This window comes from Leucopleurus acutus (assembly GCF_964270905.1).
Source record: "Leucopleurus acutus genome assembly, chromosome: 5".
NCBI lineage: Eukaryota > Metazoa > Chordata > Mammalia > Artiodactyla > Delphinidae > Leucopleurus > Leucopleurus acutus.
This window is the reverse complement of record NC_139147.1, coordinates 142,261,991-142,285,745: the sequence shown is the minus strand read 5'-3', so window position 1 is coordinate 142,285,745 and position 23,755 is coordinate 142,261,991. Positions and strand designations below refer to the sequence as shown.

The window sequence follows — 23,755 nt, the reverse complement described above, 5'->3', positions numbered from 1 at the left end:
GAGGTAAAAGGCAGTAAAAAAATTAATCTAGAGGGAATGACCACCCCCTCCTTTAAAAAACTCAGATGTCCTCATACGAAGAACTATACTTCATCATTATCATTATTATTTATTTATTTATTAAGACTTTATTTTTTAGAGTAGTTTTAGGTTCACAACAAAACCGAGGGGGAGGTACAGACATTTCCCATATACCAACAGCCTCTTACACAGGCATGGCCTCCTCCATTGCCAACATCCCCCATCAGAGTGGTACATGTGTTATAATCAATGAACCTTCACTGACACAACATAATTACCCAAAGTCCATAGTTTACATGATGGTTCACTCTTGGTGTTGTGTGGGTTTGGACAAATGTATAATGACCTGTATCCATCATTATAGCATCATACAGAGGAGTTTCACTGCCCTACAAGTCCGCTGTGCTCCACCTGTTCATTGCTCTCCCAACTGCCAACCCCCGCCAACCACTGATCTTTTTACTGCCTCCATAGCTTTGCCTTTTCCAGAATGTCATACAGTTGGAATTTTACAGTAAGTAGCCTTTTCAGATTGGCTTCTTTCATTTACGAATATGCACCTAGTGTTTCTCCAAGTCTTTTTCTGGCTTGGTAGCTCATTTCTTTTCAGTGCTGAATACTATTCCATTGTCTGGATGTACCACAGTTTATATTTTTCTCCACTGAAGGCCATCTTGGTTACTTCCAAATTTGGGCAGTTATGAATAAAGCTGCTATAAACAATTGTGTGCAGGTTCTTGTGTGAACATAAGCTTTCAGCTTCTTTGGGTAGATACCAAGGAGCACGATTGCTGGATCACATCTGAAGAGTATGTTTAGTTTTGTGAGAAACCGCCAAACTATCTTCCAAAGTGCCTGTACCATTTTGCATTTCCGTCAGCAAGGAATGAGGGTTCTGTTTGCTGCACGTCATTGTCAGCATTTGATGTTGTCAGTGTTCTGGATTTTGGCCATTCTAATAGGGGTGTCATTTTTGTTTTAATTTGCATTTCCCTGACGTAAGATGTGGAGCATCTTTTCATATGCTTATTTTCCATCTGTTTTTCTTCCTTGATGAGGTGTCTGTTAAGGTCTTTGGCCCATTTTCTAATTGGGTTGTTTGTTTTCTTCTTGTTGACTTTTAAGACCTCTTTGTATATTTTGAATAACAGTCTTTTATCAGATATGTCTTTTGCAAACATTTTCTTCCAGTCTGTGGCTTGTCTTCTCATTCTCTTGACATTGTCTTTGGCAGACCAACAGTTTTTACTTTTAATGAAGTTCAGCTTATCAAGTCTTTCTTTTGTGAATTGTGCCTTTGGTGTTATAAAAAGTTATGGGCATACCCGTGGTTATTTAGGCTTTCTCCTGTTATATTTTGGAGTTTTATAAATTTTCATTCTACATTTAGATTTACGATCCACTTCAAGTTAATTTTTGTGAAGGGTGTAAGGTTTGTGTCTAGCTTCATTGTTTTGAATGTGGATGTCCAGTTGTTCCAGCACCTTTTGTTGAAGAGACTATCTTTGCTCCGTTCTACTGCTCTTGCTACTTTGTCAAAGGTCAGTTGATTATATTTATGGGGATTTCTTTCTGGGCTCTCTGTTCTGTTCAGTTGATCTATTTGTCTACAGTTTTGCCAGTACTACTGTAGCTCACTAGAGTCTTGATATTGGGTAATGTCAGTTCTCTGCCTTTCTTCTATTCCTTCAATATTTTGTTGGCTATTCTGGGTCTTTTGCCTCTCCATATAAACTTTAGAATTAGTTTGTCATTATCTGAAAAATGACAGCTGTAATTCTGATTGGAGTTGCATCAAATCTACAGATCAGATTGGGAAGAACTGACATCTTGGCAACATTGAGTCTTCCCATCCATCAGCATGGACCATCTCTCCATTTATTTAGTTATCTGATTTTGTTCACCATCATCATTTTTTAACGTCATGAACAAGTGCAAGAATGAGTAAGAATCATTGAAAGAAATGCCAGAAAAGAACATTTGATGATCTGCATTTTTAGATTTTCTTGCCATTAATTAATTAAATCCAAAAGTGATGCAAGTTCAACCTGTAGTTTATCCAAACAAACAAATAAAGCTTCCTGTCATTCAACTTACATATCTAATGGAAGATGCTGTTAAAATGACCGGGATAACAAAGAAACGGCTTTCCTTTCTTCCCAGTAGACACTGCCCCCATAAAGTGGAGAATAATATCAGATTCTGCTTTAAAAAATTAAATTTCCCAGGTTCTTAGTTTAGTTAATGAGTGCAAAAATACCGTTAAGAAGGAGTAAGGAGCTTTCCATAAAATAAAGGTATTTCTCTGGTCCTTAAATGGGAATGAAATTGCATTCACTTTAAGAAATTAAGAGCTGGGAGGGATTTTAGGAATTACTTAGTCCAATCCCTTGCATTTATTTATGTGAATGGAATGACCAGAAAAGAAATGAGCAGGTCAAGATAATACAAGTAATTGTGACTATGGCTCAGACCAGATCAGCTCAGTGCCAAATCCAGCATTTGGAGATTTCTGGATGACTGTATTTTCACCCATTGGAAAAACATTTCCAGGCATTCTAGAAACTGGATACGTTGGTTGCAGTTAGGAAATGCTATGGAAAAAAATATTCACAAAAAGATTTTTTCAAAGAACTGAGTCATTTCTCTCAAAATACCATCATTAAAGGCTAGAACTTGTAGATCAGCAAAGGAGTCTGTCACCAGAAGATATTATTTCTGCAAGTCTGAATTCAGCCATGTATCTGGTTTGTGCTCAGTCTTTGCCAAGATAAGAGCACCCCTCCTCTTTCAGAGAATTTACGTCCTTTTCAACGACGTGAAGCCCCACAAGGGGAGGCATTTGTCTACCCTGCTCACTCTTCTCTCTCCAGAGCCTATAATAGTCCCAGCCCAGGGATAGGCAGCTTGGAAACACTGTTACAAATTTCTGTTGCGTTAATTAATTTATAAAGATGTATCTTCAAGAAAAGCTTTTAGCCTTTGGCATTTTTCTAAGTTTTCCAAGATCATCAATTTATTTTTTTCCCAAAATAACAGATCATTCTCACTGACCACCCGCTTTGTGCCAAACTCTGTGTACAGCATATCCATCTACTGTCGTAGTTATTCCTCACACCATCCCTAGAAGCAGGCATGGTTACATTCCCCATTCTTATAGATAAGGAAGCTGAGACGCAGAGAAGCTAAGTTACCTGCCCAAAGTGGTCAGAAAAGACACAGACCTGGAGCCCAAATCCTTAGCCAGCCATTATTTGGCATGACCACAGTGGAAGGTTTTGTTCTAAATCTGCATAAACGGTAATTCAGGTCTTTCTTATTTCCTCTGCCAATTCTGGATTCAATTGTTTGCTCCAAGTGTATCATCTCTAGATGTTCAAAATCTGTTCTGCAGTGCATCTGTAGCAGCTGTGTGATTAATATTTTACACAATGCTTTGTAAATTTGGGATGAGGCAGGTTTATTGCAAAGTGCTATGATACATGGAAATAAGAAGTATCTTTAAGATCTGTGTTGTCCTCAATTTGAGAATCTCATTTAAACTGACAAAGACAAGGAAATTCGAAGTTATGATGGTCACTCAGGGATTTTAAGAATCTGGAAATAGCCCATAATCCTAAGCATTATATGTGTTATTGTTTGTAGATGAATTAGTTTATTCCATGAAAATGAGTAAGATTCACTTTATTCCCTTCCTAAATAGAAAGAATATTTTCACCGAATTTTCAAAAATTACATTTCCACTTTCAATGCATATAAACATACCTCCAAAACAGAAGTACGCTTAATTGACATGTTTGGGGAAGATGTGTCTTGAGCCACTAGATTTCTTCTGTGACTGACAAAGAATTTCACAATGTATCATATTTTTGTGTGCTCACAATGTACATAGATTATTACAGTCCACTTAGGAATTACTCAGCTCATCTTAAACTGATCTTTCAGACCGCTGAAAATCAAGATTTAATTTAGAAGTGTTTTGGTATTCTTACCTTCCTTTCCCCATTCACTTTTTTCCAAATGCACTTTAATTAATCGGCATCTTCATTTCTACGTAGGCTTTTAGTCTGTGGCTTAGTTCATAAGAAATGATTGGTAGCTTCAAACAGAGCTTGTATTTGCTACATAAGGCAATACTAGTTTTAAATATTCATTATTTTGAACACTTTCATACTTGTGTTAAGGATGATATTTATTCACTCAGTGTAGACCTCACATGACTTTATTTGAATATTTTATTTGTGATAACTGTAAGAACGAACAGAAGTCAGCAAATGCTAATTGCCCATTTCCTAGCTGCTCATAACTGTGCTCGTACCTCAGAGAGCCTTAATAGAATGATTAAGAAATGATATATGACCAGCAATTCCACTTCTAAGCATATTCCCAAGAGATATGAGTGCATGTATCCATAAAAAGAATTGTTCAGACATAGCTGCTTTATTTGTAATAGTCCCAAACTGGAAACAACCCAAATGTCCATCCATCATAGAATGAATAAACAAGTTGTGGTATATTTATATGATTAAATATAAAATAGAAATGAAAAATAGAAGACCTTTCTAATCCACCCCATAACATGGATTGATCTCAAAGACATTACAATGAGTAAAAGAAACCAGATATAAGAGTGTGATTCTCTTTGTATGGGGTCCAAGAACCAGTGAAGTTTATAACCGATGATAGCAGTCAAATAGCGTTTCCTCCAGAAGGTAGTGGTTGTCAAGAGAGAAAAGATACAGGAACTTCCCTGGTGGTGCAGTGGTTAAGAATCCACCTGCCAATGCAGGGGACACGGGTTTGAGCCCCGGTCCGGGAAGATCCCACGTGCCACGGAGCAACTAAGCCCATGCGCCACAGCTACTGAGCCTGTGCTCTAGAGCCCGTGAGCCACAACTACTGAAGTCCGTGCGCCTAGAGCCGGTGCTCTGCAACAAGAGAAGCCACCACAATGAGAAGCCCGTGCACCGCAACGAAGAGTAGCCCCCGCTCACCACAGCTAGAGAAAGCCCGCGTGCAGCAACAAAGACCCAAATGCAGCCAAATAAATATTAAAAAAAGAAAGAAAAGATACAGAGAAACTTTCTGGCTTGCTGGAAATGTTTTCAATCTTGTCTGGGTGGTGACTACACAAGGGTATAAAAATATAAAAACTCATCAAACTGAACACTGAGGATCTGTCTATTTTACTATTATGTAAATTTCATTTCAATTAAAAAATCACCACTGAACTTTTTTATAACACAGCATTTTGTTGTAGAGCTTTATGCATGTTGACATGCCTAGGCCTGTTTCATTATTTGAACTATTATCTGTTTAAAGCAAAGATGGTTTATGCTCTGGTGGAGTTTGGTTTGGCGGATGGGTGTGTTGGGATAACACTAGCTACTGCAACAAAAAAACCTTCACATTTCAGCGGCTTCACACAACAGAAGTCGATGCTTCAAACACTGTCCAGGTCAGCGTGGATGTTCTCGGACTTTTCCATATGGTGATAAAGGGACCCAGGCTCCTTCCAGCTTGTGGCTTACGACTTCCTGCCCAGGAGCCTCAGGATCTTCTACCTCCCATTGGAAAACAGGGGAGCGAATGTAATTAGGGCATTTTCTAGGTTACTACCTGGTGACATGCATGTTTTATTTAGGCCTCTTCTGATTGTCCCAGGGCACAACAGCCCCTTAAGTGAGGCGCTAGAGGGACATCACGTGACTCCCAGGACCAGCTCACATTTTCTGGCTCCACCACTTCCTCTCCTGCATACACGAAGCACGAGGGGCTGGTTCAGAGCAGCCTTGGCCACCAGAGCCTGGGCCTGAGCTTGAGCAAATTATTTGATCTTCCTCTGTCTTAGTTTCCACATCTGAAAAATGGAGTGCATAACAGTACTGCTTCACAGAGCTCCTGGGCAAACTTTAAAAAAGATGTGAAGTGTTTAGGACAATATTGGGAACATAATACAAGTTTAATAAATGTCAGCTGTACTGTATACTCCTTGCTATAACTAGCCATGCCGGAATGTCTACTTACCCTTCCACATGTCCTAGGCTTCCACCATGACAAAGAATCAACTTCTTTCCCCCAGCCAGCTCTACGGGCATGGATTTGTGCAGTCACATGGGGCCCCATGCTTGGGGCCTGGCACTTAGCTTAACACTGTCTTTACCATCTTGAAATTACTAGTAATTTTGTCTTTGAACTTGCGTTTTGTAAGTGAAGTCTGGAGCAGAGGAAATCCACACAATATACGTGTCCATTGTGTTCTTCCTTGCTCGACTCACATCTGGCATGCTTGATGCCCCTTGAACACAGAATTCTGATGACTCCATGATGTCTGGGAGGTGAGCAAAACTCCAATCAGGTCCAGGGTAAGCATGTTACATCAACAACTAAGTGGGACAACCCCAAGAGGCCATGCTTTCCATTCCAACCAGAACGTGCTTTGAATGCAAAAGAAAGACAACAACCAAGGAATCCTAACATGTCCTTTCTTACTTGTTTTCCTTCCCTGTATTAGCTAACCATTTACTCTGAAATGCAGACATGGAAGGAAAGGGCAACCCATAGTTCCTCTTCCTTTCAGTTCTTCCTTATTCATCAGTAAGTCAAAGATAGAGTGTGGGTAGAATGGGCACGTATCAAGAAGCCAAGACGTGGAAGCAACCTAAGTGTCCATCAACAGATGAGTGGATAAAGAAGATGTGGTACATGTATACAATGGAATACTACTCAGCCAGATAAAAGAATGAAATAATGCCATTTGCAGCAACACAGATGGACCTAGAGATTATCATACTAAGTGAAGTCAGACAGACAAAGACAAATATCATACGATATCACTTATCTGTGGAATCTAAAAATTAATACAAATGAACTTATTTACACAACAGAAACAGACACACAGACATAGAAAACAAATTTATGGTTAGCAAAGAGGAAAGGCGAGGGAGGGATAAATTAGGGGTTTGGGATTAGCAGATACACACTACTATATATAAAATAGATTATCAACAAGGTCCTACTGTATAACACAGGGAACTATATTCAATATCCTGTAATAAACTATAATGGAAAAGAATATGAAAAATAATATATATATATATGCATAACTGAGTTACTTTTCTGTACCCCTGAAACTAACACAACGTTGTAAATCAACTCTACTTCAATCTTTTAAAAAAGCATTTGAGTCAGTTTTGTGCTGTGTTTCAACTGTTCTGGTAAGTACGAAACACATCTGCATATGTGAACCACAATGTACATGTGCACAGACTCGCTACAAAGCACAGATTGCGGTGATTTCATAATGAGTTAAATGCTCTTATATCTTTCCTTAAAACTAGCATTGCACGATCTAAAAATGAACGGCAACATTGATGCTAATCATTTAAAATGCTAATGCTTATTTTTCTTTACTTAGAATGATATTAAATAGCAAATAAAAAATACCATAACCTTTCCAAAGAGAACACATGGAAGAAAGGAGATAGCGTTATATTTTGTGTCTTTTGTGGCACTTTTTTTTCTTGCTTTTTGAATAAAGGGCACTGTATTTTCATTTTGCTAATAATATAGCCAGCAGCATGTTTCCCTCTCTCCAGCTTCTCCCCAAAGTTCCACCCAGGACCTTCTGCAGAAAATCTTGTGCAATCCCCCCATTCTTCCTCACCAGCAACAATTTAGCAATTTACTTTTATATATTTCCCATTGCATCTTCACTCTTAGAGTTAATATTGAACATGTCATCTCCCCTAATAGCCTGTCTTTCCTCTGAAGGGCAGGGATGAACTTCGCATTCTTATTTGCCTGGCCATGGACCAGAATCACTGGGGCCCTCATAGCCAAAATAAATTCCAGGAACTAACGATGAACAGAGAGGATCAGGAGCTCCAGGGCTGGGTCATTTGGTCACACAGCTAGCTTGAGAAGTAGTTGGATGAATGAAAGAATACCAGTGGTTCTGGTCCCTAGAATGGCACGTCTTCCGGTTCCGGTTCCAATACTCCCTGGTAAAACCTGGTCCATCCTTAATGGACTTTAAGGGCAAACTTGTTCAGTGAAATCTCCCAAACTTTCTCCTCCCCTCACACCACGTCTCTAAATTCCCTAGCCTCAAGTTCCTTACCCTATATTAATTATCTTCAACACTAATAAAATTTTAATTGAATTGTACTTCTCTGATTGGACTCTGCTAGCACTGAGGGTACAGCAGAGGGAGACTAGGGTGAAGCCACTGAGGCCTTTGCCTTGAGTGCAAAATGTAAGAGAACATCAAAAAACCCAGTAATTGAGAAATGAAATTTTATTGCCATATTTTAAACATCAAAACGAATGCAACAATTATCCATGATGAACAGTGTATCCAAATTTTCAGTCAAGAGAGGCTTGGACCCTGTGTTTGCACCACTGGTCTCATTGGCTTCAGTGTAATCCCAGCCCTGTTGGATCCTACGTTTTATTTATCTTCTTACCCCAGCAGTTGATGAATACATGAATATATGAATGAATCGCTTCCTTGAACCATGTCACCAGCTTGAAATTTGTAGACCCTGGTAATGAGGATGGCTAGGGTGAAAGGTGAGCATGGGTCATGAAAACAGCTTTAGAACACGGGACCCCGTGCTCTAAAATTTGAATATTATTTTTTCAGGTCCCCATAAAAATTCTCCTCCAATGTACCCCTTTGTGTAAAATTAGAAAAATAAATGCCACGTTCTGTGAGTAACCCTTCCTCACCATGATGCAGCCTGAAAGACTGCCCTCAGTGGGCCGATTCAAATGGAATCATGCCGTTTCAATAACGTTGCCTTAAAATTGTTCTCCCTTATTGTTATATAACATTACTTCATGAATTGCTTGAATAATGCCACATTTATTTCGCTTTCATTTACTCTTTATTTCAGAAGTTTCCAGGCCAAATGAGATCAGAAAAACAAAGCCATTTGAACAAAGGGAAGCAACACGTTTTGTTATATTTCATTCTCTGTGTGATGTTTCCTACTTAAGAAGGAATTTAGCTCCAAGTTAAACTCAGGAAGAGAATGCAAACTATTATATACAGGATGGATAAACAAGGTCCTACTGTACAGCACAGGGAACTATATTCAATATCCTGGGATAAACCATAATGGGAAAGAATATAAAAAAGAGTGTGGATATGCGTAAAACTGAGTCACTTTGCTGTACGGCAGAAATTAAACACAACATTGTAAATCAACTATAATAAAATTAAAAAAAAAAAGCCAGCGGATTAGGGCCTATCATTCACCTTTGTGAAGGAGGAGTGACATCACGCCGCTCTCCCCACCCCCGCCCCCCTCCCCACCTCCCCTCCTTGCAAAGTTGTTCCAGCGGCTCCATGGCCCCTGCGAAGACCGGCTGTCAACTGTGGGGGCCTGTCGGGGCAGGCTTCTCCGCTAGTGGCCAGCTTTTCACCCACAGTTAGCCACCAGGGGGCCGCCTGTTTGGATCAAATGGTGCAGACTCCACAGCTTTCCTCCAAACCAACCAAAACATCCCGGGCAGCTTTGGAGCAAAGCCCAGGAACTTAGCTGCAAAAGGAGAACAACTTCTCTCCAGCTACAAACCCTGCAAGTCCTAGGCTGCAGCCTTGTTAAAAGAGTGCAGAATAAAGCACGGATTTCTTGCCAAGGACCCAGGGGAAACAGAGTCCGTGGAGTCTGAAGGGAGAGGTCCCTCCCTCTCGCCCGGGAGCCTTGGAGTCTGCGACTCCCTCTCTCTCGACCCGCGCGCTGAAACTCTGTACTCAACAGCAGAAGCAGTTTCTGAATTCTTGACCGTTGTGGTAGTTCACGCTGTCAGTAGGCTTCTCATCCGTTTCCCTGGGACGCTCACAAGAATTGGGAATAAAACACGTCACCGGCTGGAAATTAGAAAACTCTCCAATAAATCATTGTTCAGACAGTTGAGGCTAAAAAAGCCACTGTCAAAACGGTTCGTTATACTAATACTTGTGTATATTGAATAATGAAGTCGGAATTATTTTGATATTATCTATAAGAAAATCATTGTACTCTGCCGTCAAAATAGGTTTATTGTAACCCTAGCCTCCGACCGATGACGTTTTAATCTTCTTGGGTGCTCAGGATTTTCACAAGCATGCTTCCAGCCCAGGACGCAGCAGCCTGCTTGCTTTTCTCGTAGCCTGAACCCTTGGCGTTCAGGACTGGGGGTGGGGGTGGGGGGATTTTAGAAGCTCATATTTGACCGGGGCAGGACTTTCCAAGAGTATAAATTATTTTTGTCTTCCGGGTTTTATTTGTCCATGTCCAGGGCAAAGACAAATGAACAGGGCGGCCCTCCTGGAACCTGCGGAGGGTCCCCACCCTGCGCCCGTCTCCCAGGATGTGCCGGGTGGTGTGGAGGGGGTGTTTCCTTCAGGCGCAAGCCGGGTATTTTTTGCAAACTTTATTCCCGGGGGTGGCGATGATGGGAACGCCAGACGCCCGGCGGGAGCGAGGCCCCGGGAGGAGCCAGATCGCCGTGTCGGCCCGACACGCGCCACAAGTGGTTCGCAGAAGGAGGGAGGAGCGCGGCGGCCCGGGCCAAGAGGAGCCCGTGCTTCTGGAAGTCACCCTTCCTCGGCCCCGTGTCCCTCGTCCCCCCGTCCCTTCCTCTTTGCCGACGAGAGGAATGACGCCCAAGCCCGAACCGCCGTGCGCACGCAACCTGGTGGGTGGACGCGCGCCACCAACACCGCCGCGACATCGCCACCCGGGGAGGACTCCCAGGGTGGAGGGCACGGCCGGGACGGGGACGAGGGGGAGCCCGCACCTGGGGCGGCAGGTGCGGAGGCGGCGAGCCGGGCGGCGCGTGAGGGGCGCGCTGGGCAGGGGGCGCGGGCCGGGGAGCGGCGGACGCGTCCGAGCTCCGGGCCGGGGCCGGGGCCGGGCGGTAGTGTCGGGGGCTGGCGGGCGGGCGGCCGGGCCGGCGGGGGACGACGGCGGCGGGGCGCGCGGCCGGGAGGCCATTTCCTCGCGGCGCCCCTGGGGGAGCCCGAATGGCCTGCTCCCGGCCGCCACCGCCGCCGCGCGAGTCGGACCGCCGGGCGGGCCGGATGCAAAACCAGGTCACCGGTTGGCAGACGCGGCGCGGAGGAGCGCCGGGGCCGGAGGAGGGCAGCGGCCGGGAGCCGGCCGGGCGCGCGGGCCCGAGAGGCGGGGACTCGGCGGCCGGGCCGCGCTCGCTTCCTGCGCCTATAAAAGTGGAGCGGCCCGGGCGGGCGGCGCGGCCCCGGCTGCGGCCGCCCCTCTGCGCTCGGGGAGTTGACATTCTGCAGGACTCGCGCGACGTCCCGTCGCCGGCGCTCCCCGGGACCCCGCCGCCGGGAGGAGGGGGCGGAGGAGGGTGGAGACTGCGGGGCTTGGCCAAGGAAGGCGCACATCCTCAGGCGGGCGGCCGTGACGCGGCGGGGATTAACTTTGCATGAATAATGTGAGTGCGCTGGGGAAGGAGACCTTCTGCTCCCGGGCTCGGGCAGCGCCCGCAGGCGGCCTTCCCCGGGCAGGGGCGCCCGACCCGGCAGGCTGGAGGACACCGGTAATTTGGCCGGAGGACGGCGCGGAGGCGGGGTGCGGGGGAGGGGGCGACGGTCCCCGCCGTCCGGGGGGTGGGCAGGAGGGCGACGGGGGTGTCGCGGGAACCACACGGGGTGCGAGCGGCGACGCCGGGCGCGCACGCGCGCGCGGGCGGGCGTGGGTGGGGTGTCAGCCGCCCTGGTACCCGCCTCCGGGGGTTCGCGCCCCGCCTGGGGGTAGGAGGTGCCCTCTCCGCCCGGGCACCGCTCGGGGAGCCGCGGCGTGGGCAGCGGCGGAGCGGGGCGGCTGGGGCGGCGGTGTTCCTCAAACCCCGAGCCCGGCTGTTGACAGCCTCCTTGTGACATGGAGTTTGGCATCCTCAGCGCCGAACCGAGTGGAAGTTTCCATGATGAGGAAGTTCTGTGACACGAGGGTTCGGAAAAGGTTGGCAGACACCGGGGCTGGTGGTGGGGCGGGGGTGTGTTTGTGGAGGCGGTTTAAAGGGACTGTGGGTCCCCCATCGCCCCTGTTCTCCTGCCCCGGAACTCCGGGCTTTGAGAGGGGACCGATTCTGCGGGTGGCGTGCCCTGGTGCCCGTGCCTGGCGACTTGGCTTCTCCCCACCTCCCCGGGGAATGGGGGGCGACGTCGCTCGCCTCCCGGTTCGCGCTTCTTGCTTCGCTTCTCTTGACGCAGCATCTTCCCCTGGGGCCCCTCGAGTCGGTTCCGGTCCCCGAGCTGTGCCAGCTGCATGGTCGCCACCCCACCCCGGGCACCCCTCGGAGAAGGACTCATTGGGGGAGTTTTTACTCCAGGTGGATTTGGCCCTTCTCGGCTGCAGTTGTCATTTGTATTTGCCGGCGACCATTGTAGGCTCAGTATTAGTGCTAATTCTTAAGCCTTCTGATTTGTTTTAATGGGGGCGGGGTGAGTGTTTTGTTTACGGAAGGCTCAGTGTATAATTTTTCCCCAAATGGGAAATTTTACAGGAAGGGTCTAGAAGCATAACAGTTAGTGAAGTGAGTGAAAGAGAGACAAGAGTTTACCTGGGCAGAAAAGCGCAGACTCTACGTCGGCCCCGCTCCGCACACGTTGAGAATTTGTGAAGATTCAAACACTAAGCCTCATCAGTAAATAAATGAAACAGAGTCTTCCCTTTAGCATGTTATTGTTCTTAGGTGCCAGTGCGAGTCAGTTTTAAAGACCCGTTTTGAAGTTCAAAAAATGAAGCATTCCTTGGACAGCGTGTTAATACCAGAGCACAGCAGTTTCTCATAGTGATACATGTATTGGGTGATGCAGACCTGCTGGACAATAGCTTTGCCTTCTTTTAGTTTCGTATGCGTATTTACATTTCAATAATATATAGCATGCTGTGCATTGCAAGGTAATACAAATTGCGTTTTAGTCAAAATATTCCATGATTCAATCTGAATATTCACGGTGAGGGATCTGCTCCCTAATTGATTTCTGCTTACCTCTTTTATTATGAAACAAGTCAGGGACTAGGAAACATGAAAGAAGAAGGTGTTTTGATGAAAGTTATTTTGAGCAGTGGACGTTTTCAGGAGTTTTCATGCCAGTTGGCTAAGCGTTTTAATTGACTCCAGCAGAAATTCAATACTAAGCGATTTGTTTGGGCTGGGATATGGGATATGGGAAGGTATTGGTGAACAATCACTTATTATTTGTGCACGTTGAAAAGATACTATCAGAATCTTATTTTTAGTGAATTTCAAAGTTTTATTATGTATTGGAAGTGGTATCATCTGCTAGTAAATATGATTTGCTTCTCTTTTCCAACAAGTGAAATAAGTGATACTGAATTTAGCCCTAGACTTTTTTTTTTAAAATGAAGCAATTCCTGTTGGCATTACAAGGCAAAGGCATAATTTTATTGACATTGGAACATTATAAAGTAACTGACCTTTAAAAGAGGAATAAACATTCCATTTTCCCTCCTTTTAGATTCTTTGTAGTAAATCCTACCACAGAGATGAATTAAGGCAACTTCCTTTTCATTTAGCATCTTTGGGGAAAGGAGATTTCTTAAAATTTCCTTAAGAGCAGAGAAAGTTGTGGATCCTTTTCCTTTCCTGGGCTTTTTGCAGTCGTTTGAAGCACAGGGTGTGTGGACCCACAAATGGGATTGCACCTTTCTTTTTTTAGTAAGCTCATCTTTTTGATGGAAATCAGAGTAAAGGTGATTGGTTTCTTCAGCTCCTTTTTGTCATTTTATTGTAAGATTATGTGTTACTTCTTTAAAAAGCCCTCCCCTGACCATTGGAGCAGAGGCAGCCTCCCATTCCTTCTCAAAGCCATGGCATTGTTTTTTGCTTCCTTTTTTTTTTTTTTTCCTTCCTTGGTCTTATTTTCTATCTGAATTGTTCATTTCAGTTGCTACTTGTTGAGTACCTGTCTAGACTATAGAGTCCTTGAGAAAAAGAATCTTGACTGTCTCGTTCACTCGTGATTCTCTGGCATCTTGAACAGTGCTTGGCACACAGTAGGTGCTGGATAAATCTTTGTTGAATAAATAGATGGTTGTGCCCAAACACTGTGTTCCAAAAAATACCTGACTAAGCATCTAACTGGGTACCAATTGGATGCGCCAAGATCTGTGCCTGTGTTTGTGTGTGTGTGCCATGTATATATAGTTCGATTTTTATCTCTCTCTCTTTTTTTTTTTTTTGGATACGAAAGCTAGCCCTGCTCTATGTAGCGACAACGCAGAGAGTTATTTCTGTGAGTTCTTCCTGGGGGCGTTTGCCTTGAGTACATGGAAATCCTCAGCAGCAGTTTGTCTTACATGGTACCTTGATTCCCTGAAGACACTGACCTTCAGCTCCCGGGGTTTCAGCAGAGTCTTTTATGAGTTCCAGAGGCATTGTCAGTGCGGAGGGTGAAATTCCAGGGAACAGACATCACTGGGTGATAGCGATGCCTTCTCACTCAGCAGGTTCTGGTGGTGCCTTTGGCCTTGGCAGCCCTAAGGGGACCAAGGGCATGTCGTGGTATAGCTGGTCTACAGAAGTAGATGTTGGGGAGGGGGTGAACGGGACTGTCAGGAACCAGCACAAGATAGAAATATCCCTTGGTAGTAGATTAGGAAGCAACCTAGTGGTTACCCTATGGGTAAGTTACGTCAGTCAACCTCTCCCCTTTTCCCTTTTCTGCACTTCATGAACAGATTCTGAACCTGTTGATTGTGGGAAATATTTCACTATCTGAGTTTCCAAGTGACCGAGGTATGACACACAAGGGATCATCTTCAAATGAGCTATTCATGGAAACTCTTGTGACAACTGAAACTAAAAGGAAATTACAGTTGATGGTTCTGGTCATTTGTTTTTGTTTGTAGAGTATTGGCTTCCAGAAATGTGTCTCAGTAAATGCATAGTAAAAATCCCGCAAAGTGACGAGACCGGTAAAAATGGCAAAGGAAGAGAGATCAAAATCTTGTAGAGGAGTACAGATAATCAAACTGAAATCGTAAGTGCTTATTGCTTTTCAGTATTTAATTTCGCTCCGAGCTTCTCAGTAGCCAAGTTAACAGAAGCAAATGCAGAGTGGAAGCATTGATGTGGCAGGTAGGCCTTGAAGCTGTAAGGATAGATCAGATGACATTTGTAGAGTGCTTACCATGGTACATGGCAACTAGTATCTGCTCCTATGAAATGTCAGATCATATAATGGCCAATACTTGAACTTCATTTCTACGGAAAATGAAGTAAAATTCTTTATATGGTCAAGTCTTTTAACAACCCTCGAGGGAAAAAAATGCAGAAGGCGTAATAATGGAAAGTCACCCAGTGGGACTTTATCTTTGGGGGTCTGAGGTCCCATTGCCCCACAGAGGAGATTCGGGACGCCGTCCCCTGTGCAGAAGTAGAGCTCAGAAAACCTAGAGGAATGAATGGTTAGCATGTTCTTTAGGCTGACTTCCTCAAATATCCAGTACCTCCGCCAAGCTTTTAAACTGGAACAGTCTGGGGGACGGGACAGCCAGGTACTTGAAAATGACCCTATGGCCATAAACCTCTCTCAACGGGTGGCCTCCATGCTTTGTGCTTTAGCCTGTACAGTTATCACCCTGCAGGGCGGTGTGTTTGTTTTTGTTTCATTTCTGTCTTCCCCTCTGAACTGCGGTGATGGGCTATGGGTTCACTCATCCTTGACTTATAGCACCTAGCAAAGGCTTTGACACATGGGCACAAGGGAGAAGCTCGTTGGAAGAATGAATGAATGAGAGGGGGAGAAGGGGAGACGCTTCTCTCTCTTTTCTGATAGTGTATCAGGTGTCATCTTCTGTCTTAGTTTTGCCCATTGTGAATGTTTGCTGCCTGGATTACATTGTGTGTCCATATCACAGCAGGGTAGTTTGCTAGAAGGGCTTGTTCTAGTGTCTGAGCTGGTTGAGCAATAGATGGCAGGTGAACTCCTTGCTTTATTTAAAGTCATTTTCATTACTTGACTTGATTCCTCATTCAGTCTACAAAAATTTGTGTACCTCGTATGTGTCTGGGCCTGTTTTTGCAGCTCAGTGTGTAGCCTAATGAGCTATGAGACAATATGCATATGTTAATGCAAAGGGATTCTGAAGTGGTCTCCACTGGGATGGAATGGATATGCCTATCGGGGTCCCTCGTGTGGCCCCCTAGGTGACATAAAGTTCTTTTAATCTGAGGATGTGATGGTTTTGTGGGTTTTGTCGCCCATGTGTATTAGCGTAAATTGCCGTGCGATTCACCCGGGACTGTCTTGGGATTCATGCGGTGTGGGGTTGAATACATTTAGGCTGGTGAGTCTTCTGATTCAGGGTGTTCACTCTCCACCTTAAGTTCCCAAAGTGTTCGTCAATTACAGCATTTAAGCAAATGGGGGAGGGGAGACTATCCAGATCACTGAGTCACAGATAACCTATTTCTCTATCCTCCTCTCGGGAATCTGGCCAGCTGACAGTGAGAATCGTGATCTACATTTAATGCTAATGTTGTCTGTCCATACTGTCCTAATTTCCAGGGACTTTGGATCTTTATGTACTGGCAGCTCTTCCTGTGCAGTACTATTTTTACTGAGTAAGAAACTGAGCTCTGCTGTGAACTTAAGTATCTTTTTCCAAATGGCAAGTCAGGAGAGCTTGGAATTTGGACCCAGGAACCTTGACTCTGTCCCAGGAAGCATATTGTAGCCTCTTCATCATGATAGACACTCTAACATATACATATACATGTACACATAATATACATATACATATGTATACGTGTGTACAACACATACAATAATATGTATATCATGATATGCAATGTGTATATAAGAGTATAGTAATACGTATAATAACATATGCATACATGTGTGTGCCTGTGCGTATGTGTGTGTGCGTGCTGAGAGTGGACTGTGGATGGGGCACATATAACAATTAGGAAAGGACTGATCTGAACGAATTACTCATTCAACTTCCTCTTTCTAATAAAAGAGATCTTAAGGATTATGCCTTCTCTTCTGGGATCAAGAACATAGGGGTTTATTCAAAAAGTCATGAGTGATAACCTGATGAAAGCAAAAGCTTGGACAAAGGAATGTTAATTGACAGCAGGCATGTCTTCTTCATCTGGGAAGTACACTTGTGTGATTCCTCTGGAGACCCAGGAGTGTTCATGATGAAGAGAGTGGAGAAGACAGTCCTGGTTTTGGTGGCAGACTGTATGATTGTGGCATCCAGGGCCCACTGAATATTCTGACTCTTGTGACTTGTGTTGTTCCGTGGTTCTCAAGATGGTTCAGATATACTTTCCCCTCTTTTGTTTCTCTTAAGGCTCTGTTTTCCCAGATTTCAGCCACGGTGGTACAGAACAGGTGCTCAAAAAATCATGATTGATATTAGCAGTCATGACATTCCTGGGTTCGGGTTAGCTTTCTCGTGTTGCTCTTCCATATGCGGCAATGTCTCACCACTTGCATGTCCATACATGCAGAGTCTGCCTCTGTGACAAGTGCGTGTCATGTTCTCACATACAGTGAAAAAGGCACTGCTCGTCTCTGGCGTCAGCTGTGGTTCCCATGGCAAGAAATGCCACAGTTATGCTGATGTCCCCAGCTACACATCCTGTCATCACTTTTAGGCCTTCTCCCTACTCCTAAATGTTTCGGCAGATCTTCATCAGAGTTAACTTTTTATTTGTTACTCTATGGGAAATCCCGAGTTTAACAACTTAACGCAAGCATTCTCGGAGTCTACATTTATGCATGTGTGCATGTGAATCTCCAAGAGGGAGAGCAGGTACCAAAACTTATTGGGTCAGCATATTCTTTGTGTGTGTGTGTGTGTGTGTGTGTGTGTGTGTGTGAGAGAGAGAAACCACAAACGGCTGAAGTTCAATGCAGAAGGTTGTGAGGAATAGTTCATAGTACTGCACTTAAAAAATTGAGTACAATTTGTTTTAACCAGCCCCACAGCTGAACCTTTGTGTTCTTCTGTAGAAAATCTATCAGTTTGTATTCAGCACTGATTCATGCCGCCATTGTTGAAGTGTTTGTGATTATGTAAAAATCAGGCTAAATGGCCGTTACTTCAAAAATATTATAATCATAAAATATATCTTTCCTTGACTTCATTTCTGGTATTTAGGTACATTAATTTCCGTAAGACAGAGAATGGGTTATTTCTGCCATATATGTTTTTGTTTACTTTTTTGAATTTCACCTAAGCTTCATTGTAATTTCTACCCCAAGCATCTGGAAATCTAGAGTAATGTATTTATATTGGAATTGTAGTTACAACAGGGGGAAGCATAAGGTTGTATATTCTTGTATTATTTGTCTTTTATATAAGAAAAAGAAACCAGGGGAACCTTATATAGGAAATCTTTTTAAAACAATTTAAGTTATGGCCTATGTGGATGATGAACATGTCAATTTATCCTGTAGTGTAGTAGTTGTAAGGGACTCTTGAAAAAATATAATGCTAGGCAGTTGGCTTATTAATTTAATCTCACACTGTAGATTTGTAAATGTGACGTATTGCTAAGGTGAAGGCATCCTCTGGAATGTACTCTGCATGCATTCATTTGCTGTTAATTAAGAAGGTGTGTTCAGATTTATCTTTATTGAAGTTGTCATGAAAACCAAGGCGTAAAATAAGGAAACTTGCTTCTTTTCTCCTGGAATCTGTCCATCCCTCCACCCATTCAACCATCCATCCCTCCATCCCTCCACCCATTCATCCATCCATTCCTGCATCCATCCCTCCACCCATCCATCCATCATATATGCACTGGGCATCTACTGGGTACCAGGCTCTATAGTAGGTTCCAAGACACCACGGTGAACGTTTAAAAATCCTTGCTGGAGAGATACTCAGAGTCTCCTGGGTCAATCAACAGGAGTTAATTTAGTGTAGACCAGTGTTTTTCAGCCTCTGAACTATTGACATTTGGGGCCGAATAATTCTTTCCTTTGAGGAGCTGCACTCATTACTGTAGGATGTTTAGCAGTATCACTGACCTCTACCCACTAGATCCCAGTAGCTCCCCCGACACGCCAGTTGCAGCAAGGAAAAATGTCTCCAGATATTGCCAGATGTCTCATGGGCAGGAAAGTCACCCCCACTGACAACCACTGGTGTCGAGTTAAGAGCCAGAGCTGCAGAGTGGGGATGTGTGGATTCATGTCTTGGCTTCCCCTGGCTTTATTACACTTGCTTGGTTTCCTCATCTATAACATGTGAAGATTAAATGAAATAGTGTAGCACTTGACCTGCAATTCAGTGTTCCTAAATATTAGCTATTCCTAGTGGTGGTAGAATTAAGGCTTCAACGGTTACAATCAACTACAATATTGATAAGTTCTGTGATGGAATAAGTACAGTGTACAGTGGGGACCCATAGTCCGGAGTGGGGAGAGTTCTAGGCAGTAAGAACACCATATACAAGTGCATGAAATGGAATAAAAGTATGAAGCATTTGGGAAATTGCAAGGAGCTTAGTCTGACGTGCACAGGGCAATAAATGAAGCCGTAGGCGCAGGTAGAAGCCACATGATGAAGACTTTCCAGACCAAATAAGGAAGATGGACTTTATCTTGACAGCATGGAGAGACGAAGGAATGGTCAGCACATCAGATTTTTATTTTAGAAGGGCTCTTGGGGATAGGTCTTTAGTGGGACAGAGACTGGAAATGGTGAGCCCAGTTAGAAGTTCTAGAATAATACACTGAGAGAGGATGGCTGCTAGAACAGAGGCAGTTATATGTTGCTGTGAAGTCTTTGGGAACAGATTTCCTTTTCTCCAAGATGTGGCAAATTTTTAACATTTAATTCCAATAAGGCATATTTTTAGCAAGCTGGCTCTACATTTGGGGGAATTTCAAGTTTAATTTGAAAGCAGATTACATGATAGGTTCTCTTTAAAGTGTTTTCAAATGAAGCTTAATTTAAAAACTATCTCACAGCCTATTTGTCGCTGTTATTACTCAAGGATTTCTCTGCTCTTAAGTGCTGATTTTTCTACCTGATAGGGATTTTATTTCTTTAATGATCGAAATTAGAGATGGGTGGAGAGTATGAATCCATGAATGAATGAATGCTAGTGACCTTATAGAAATACCACCTAATTTAGAATAAGAATATTTTGGACAAGTCTCTTCACTTATCTGAGCTTTCATTTCCTTAGTCATGAAATGGTAAGAGTAGATAAATTAGGTAATTTCAAAGTTATCCTTAGTCTGGGCATTATCAGGATTAACTTCTTCATATTGCAAATTTTAGTTTTTAAAAATATTGCAAAATATTTTACAAAAGTAGACTTAGAGTCAGAGACAGCCCTACCTGGGGTAATATAAAGTCAACAACGATTTCTTTTCCTTTTACATTCCCTTAACATGATGACTTCTTATCATTGTTTGGTCTTATTTCTTAGTAATCCCAAACAGATTTTCTACAAATATTTTCTATAATAGGCCATATAATAAATATTTTTAGCTTTTCAGGACTACTCAGCTCTGCCCTGTAATGCAAAACCAGCCATAGATAACATGTAAGCAGTCATGGCTCTGTACCAATAAAACTTTATCTACAAAAACAGAAGGTGGGTTGTAATTCGCTAACACCTACTAGCTGAGCAGAGTCCAACAGAAATATAATGTGAGCCACATAGGTAGTTTAAAATTTTCTAGTAGCCATGTTACAAATGAGTAAAAAGCAACCTGTGAGTTTGACCTCAATAGTATATTTTATTTCATCCAAAAATTATTAACATATAATCAATACGAAATACCAGTGAGATATTTTGCTTTTTGTATTAAACCTTTAATATCTGGTGTATATTTTACATTTGTAGCACATCTCAATCTTGACCTAGCCACATTTCAAATGCTCAATGGCCATTAGTGGCTAGTAGCTGCTAGAACTGGGCAGGACAACTTTAGCCTTAAAAATCTATCGTTCTAGGGCTTCCCTGGTGGCGCAGTGGTTGACAGTCCGCCTGCTGATGCAGGGGACACGGGTTCGTGCCCCGGTCCGGGACGATCCCGCATGCCGCGGAGCGGCTGGGCCCGTGAGCCATGGCCGCTGAGCCTGCGCGTCCGGAGCCTGTGCTCCGCAACGGGAGAGGCCACAGCGGTGAGAGGCCCGCGTACCGCAAAAAAAAAAAAAAAAAAAAAAAAACTATCGTTCTATCAAATTTCATGCAAAAATAAATTGTATACATTATTTCAAGTGATTGAGACACTTAAGTTTTTCTTGCCACGTATATTGGTTAGGAAAACACTATCTACACTTTGAAATAAAATTAAAAATGCATGGGAGCTAAAGAAGGTAGAAGTTTATCTTTCACCCACGTGAAGTTGAAAATTGCGGTTCCTGATTAGCTTGGGGACTCTGCTCTATGGCGATTCTGAGGAATCCTGATTCCTTTGGTCTTGGGCTCCTCCATCTCCAGCTCAAGGCTTCCAAGGCCATGTCTTCACTGCATCAGACCCCTGAGAAGGCAAGAGAGTGCAGAAACACACCAGCCTCCTAACTGCCTCCGCTTGGAAGTGACCCAGAATCATTTTGCTCTGATTCCACTGGTGAGAACAATGCCGTGCCCACCTCCCGCTGAAGAAAGCAGGATGAGAGATACAGCCCCTGTCTCACAGCTGCTTTCCTGCGATGCCTCTGTGCTGTAGAAGGGGAAGGGGAGCCGGAATATTTGGTGGCCAGTGAACTGTCTTTGCCACCCTGTGTAATTCTGTTTTTCAGTTCTTCTGAGGCTCTCCTCACAGCACTGGCTTCGTACTTCTGGAGGCACTGGCAAGTGATGGAAACATCCCGATAGCAATGACATAACCCAGTTCTGGGTTTTGGTGCAGTACCACCCTCCTAGCTGACCCAGTTCTGTTTCCTCACTTCCTGCTCACTTTTATGAGGTGGGTCATCATTAATCTGGCTACACCCGGCTTTCCCTTTTAGTCTTTGATCATCATTTTCATTCTCTTGATAGATCTCTGTGGGTCATAACATGTACATAGTGTTGGGAGTTTACTGATCAATCCTGGTATATAATTGGCACATTATGAATGTGCTGATTTTTTTAAAGGAAACTAAAATTTAAAGTAGAGCTATCAGGAAGCAGAGGGCAGAGCCGATTCTTGGTGTGTTGACAGAGGAATTGAAGCCCTTTTCCTGGAATCATTCTGCAGAGCTTTAGACAGTTTAAATAAATGGCTTATTACATAATGTCTTGACTAAAAATAGCAATTTTCCTAGTATTTATTCTACTTATCATTCCTTACTACAATGGGGAACGCTCTTTTTTAGTCAAAAAGGATATTTGCTTGTTTTCTTCCCAAATTGTAAATGTGCTTGATCAGATATTCATCCAGTTCTACAGAAGTGCCTCTGGCGAAGGAAATGTTAGAGGGGCATGAATAATAAAAGTGAGGTAAAGGAAAAGAACAAAGAAGCTCTTTCCTTCGAACGTTGTGAAAACGTACTTAATTATTATTAAAATGTCTTAATCTGAGAGTAAAGAAACACTTGCCAAGTGCACATGTGTTTTAGATTATGAAGAAATAAGACCAAGTGATCAGAAGTATCATGTTAAGGACCTGTAAAAGGAAAAGAAAGAACTGTTTGCCTTTATATTACCCTAGGTAGGGCTGTCTTTGACTTCAAGTCTGTTTTTGTAAAATATTTTGCAATATTTTTGAAAATCAAAATTTGCAGTATGAAGAAGTTAATCCTGATAAAGTACCTCTCAGGTACAGAATCCAGCTAATTCTTTTTTTTTTTATTGTAGTTGATTTGCAATGTTGTTTTCATTACTGCTGTCCAGCAATGTGATCCAGTTATACATATATATATATATATATATATATATATATACACACACACATTCTTTTTCATATTCTTTTCCATTATGGTTTATCACAGGATATTGAATATAGTTCCCTGTGCTATACAGTAGGGCCTTGTTGTTTATCCATCCTATATATAATACTTTGCATCTGCTAATCCCAGCCTCCTACTCCATCCCTCCCCCAACCCCCTCCCGCTTGGCAACCACCAGTCTGTTCTCTATGTCTGTGAGTCTGTTTCTCTTTCGTAGATGGGTTCATTTGTGTCATATTTTAGATTCCACATGTAAGCGATATCATATGATATTTGTCTTTCTCTTTCTGACTTACTACACTTAGTATGATCATCTCTAGGTCCATTCATGTTGCTGCAGATGGCATTATTTTGTTCTTTTTTATGGCTGAGTAACATTGCATTGTGTATATGTGCCACATCTTTTTTATCCATTCCTCCGTCGATGGACACTTAGGTTGCTTCCATGTCCTGGCTACTGTGAATAGTGCTGCTGTGAACATTGGGATGCGTGTATCTTTTTGAATCCAGCTAATTCTTGATATTCCATAATAAAGAAGAAATCATTTTCTCAGTAATCCCCAACTTGTTCCTGGCTCATCACTGGGTTCCTTGGGGCTCAGAGTAACCTGCAGTGTGGGCACCAGTCATGTCCTATTTTAAAGTCCTGTCACAGAGCAGGGAGGAGAGACACCCTCCCCGCTTCCCTTAGAGGCCAAGTGTGTTGTGGGGAGGGTGGAAGCTGAGGGTCCTGGGTCCTGGACTGGTTGAGAGCTGGGGCACTGGAGAGAGATCAGGAGTTACGGGTGGGTGGCGGACGTCCCTACAGGTGCTGAGTTGGCTTTGTCCCCTTC

The 23,755-nt window shown here is 43.4% G+C and overlaps 1 protein-coding gene across 6 annotated transcripts in view; it reads left to right on the top strand.

Annotated features, from left to right (window-relative positions):
• The first annotated feature begins 11,389 nt into the window (after positions 1–11,389).
• The window catches only part of THRB (thyroid hormone receptor beta), a 393,807-nt gene continuing 381,441 nt past the window's right edge, over positions 11,390–23,755 (top strand). The window contains exon 1 of one of the 6 annotated variants that reach the window (XM_082840489.1): positions 11,390–11,472. The gene's annotated coding sequence lies outside the window, so the exon portion shown is untranslated. The other 5 variants (XM_082840498.1, XM_082840499.1, XM_082840490.1 and 2 more) reach the window with 5 other exon arrangements.